This window comes from Belonocnema kinseyi, chromosome 3, assembly GCF_010883055.1.
Source record: "Belonocnema kinseyi isolate 2016_QV_RU_SX_M_011 chromosome 3, B_treatae_v1, whole genome shotgun sequence".
Lineage (NCBI taxonomy): Eukaryota > Metazoa > Arthropoda > Insecta > Hymenoptera > Cynipidae > Belonocnema > Belonocnema kinseyi.
The window spans coordinates 69,852,242-69,855,014 of record NC_046659.1 but is presented as its reverse complement, the minus strand read 5'-3'; the positions used below and the strand labels follow the sequence as shown (position 1 = coordinate 69,855,014).

The following is a 2,773-nucleotide window of genomic DNA, read 5'->3' as shown; positions in this document are numbered from 1 at the left end:
AAATGTATTATGTTTTTCTTTGCCGCTTTTTGGATAACAGGAGTCTACTGCGCTGGTGGGGATTATTTACGCTGTAAGGTTAGTTTAAAAAAATATATAATCGTTTAACATAGTCATACGTTATTTTTTAAGAGAAAAGAGACAGTTCATATTTTTTTAATTTACGAAAAAGTGTTAAATCAAAAAATCGGTTAATGGTAAACCTTTCTTTTGAAATATTTTAAGAAACTGGTAAAAAGTTCAAAATTAAAAAATGACAGCAATTCTTCTAAATTTATAGAGTCAGTTTTCACTCAAAATTTGAAAATTTGTTCTAAAATAAAAAAAGGAGGTGTTTTAAAAATATTAGGTTTCGCTTGATTTTAAAATTGAACAAAAATAGATGCCATCTTTTAAAATGTTTGTCATTTTTTTATTGTTTATATAAGGAAGACATAAGTTTTATACAGTTCAAAACCTTTTTGTGGCCACACGACTTTTTCTTCAACACCCAACTCGAAAGTTGGATTTTGCATGTATCTAGACCATGTGCAAAGTAATTGCATTGAAATATGAGATTCAAAAAATAAATCAATTTTCTGTGAAACTAGTTGAATTTTTAACACAAAAATTCAATTTTCATCCAGAAAGGATGTCTTTTCAACAAAATTGATGAATTTTCAAACAAGTAATAAAATTTATAAGTAAAGAGGTAATATTGTGGAGAAAGCCACTGCAAAAAAATAAATATAAATACAAGGCAAACAAATCAATAACAAATATATTATAGCAGGTTTACCGCAAAACTTTATTTTTAATTTTCTCTAATTTCCCACTGACCAATTTTTCATTTTCCCTGAACATATTAATATTCAAAGAGCAAAATCGTAAACTTGTAACATTTTTTATCTAGAATCTTTTATAAACGAAATAAAATAATTTGAAAATAAAATTGAAAAAATTTCAAAATTATTCTACTTGACAGATTCCCTAATCAATAAAAATCACTGACTTAAAAAAATTGTTGTTAGCCTGGTTCGTTTTTGTACTTACCAGGTTTGTTCAACGCGTGATATTCCGAAAAATTATGTTCGAGAATAAAATGACCCCCTTTCGTAACAAATCATAACAAAATTTGTCGAACACGCCGATTACCACTAATACTGAACCTCCATGCTTCGTCTGCTAGCCGCACGCGCTTGAGAAGCGAGGAGTGCGCATGCAACCGCGCATTTCCCTACGTCCCGATAACTTATATTTCTGTTACCATTTAGGAATTTTAGAACAATTTTTAGAAACCGCTTCGGAAGTTAAATAGAAATGTAGTGAATTTACTATTAAAGTTACGGAATTTCATTTTCAGCAACCAAATTGCGTAAATTTCAGTTTCTTTTGTATCTTAAATGTATATTCGTAAATTTCAGTTTCTTTTGTATCTTAAATGTGTTGGAATTTTCCGAACATTTCTAACAGTGTAAGTAATGTTGCGCATACATGTAAATAATAGAAAATAAATACAAAAAATCTACTTTGCGTATTCAAGGACATATGAATGAAATAATTTACATAAATAAGAAAAGTAATATTTTTTTAAGTATATACATACATATTCAGCATTCTGTACAACTCGCTATTTCGAGTTTTTATGCACTTCAATAAATGTTTGAATTTGTTACTGATTAATTTATTTAATAAATTTATCCTAATATAACTCAAAAAGATTTTCGTATATTAAGCAAACAGCATTGTAGAAATGACTTTCCTTTTTTTTGTGGTAACATTTTTTGCTTGTCTTGTTTTTGAATAGGTTAACTTCATGCTATTGCTTTAAATGTGGAGCAAATGAATGTGGCTTCTTACCAAGTCGTCAATACTGCAAATATGCATTATGTCACTTTCACGGCAGTATACATCTTCGTACTCCTCCATGTTTTTGCAACAATTTGCACGAACTTTACAACTTACTTTTTTCATAATGAATTAATTCAGCAGGATATATATTCGTGTACGTGGTACGAATTAGGGCTAACAAAATGGAAATCGCTTTTGATCATCATAATTCGATCGAAAATATCGATAACGATCAGAATTGGAAATGTTTTTAATCTGATGCTCGACAGCTACACCAAAGCAAAATTTTTGTTATACTTTATAACATTTTTAATCTGCGCATTTTGTTTTAAATCGTTAAAATAACGTTGAAATTGAACACATTAAAATCATTAAAAAACGGCACAAGTTGAAATATTGTATATTTTGATGCTAGTGCGCGAAATAGGTGATTCACGATGAGTGTGAAGTTTTACATATGAGTGGAGTGAAAATGGTTATTTTTTTAATCAACTGCGTGCGAAGTGTATGAATAACTGGCCAATTTTATTTACATGCGGCTAGGTGTGCGCGAATACATTCTGAAATAGCATTTAAAAATCGGGAACTTCGTGCACGCTCTGCAGGTACGAGATACCGAATTTCGCACGTTTTGTTTCAACAAAATGTTTCATAACCATTTTTTTATAGAATGCACATGTTTTTTAAATTATAAGAACGAGACAATGAAACTTTGTTTGTTTGAATACCGATTTATATTATGAATTGTAATAATATACATTCAGGGAAATTATACACATTTTCAGGGAAAAACTCGAGTGCGAAACATGAGATACTTGATGAGAATGTGTTCTTTAAAGCAGAAGGAGCTTTAACAAAAGATAATTCACAATCTCCAAATTACTGTTGTCGATGCTTAGAATTGAGAGCGAAGCGAGATAAATGTATTATCAAGCGTAAAGCG

The 2,773-nt window shown here is 29.7% G+C and overlaps 1 protein-coding gene across 1 annotated transcript in view; it reads left to right on the top strand.

Moving 5' to 3' along the window:
• LOC117169868 overlaps positions 1-2,773 on the top strand; it is a 13,817-nt gene that overhangs the window by 1,043 nt on the left and 10,001 nt on the right. The gene's annotated exons all lie outside the window — the stretch shown is intronic.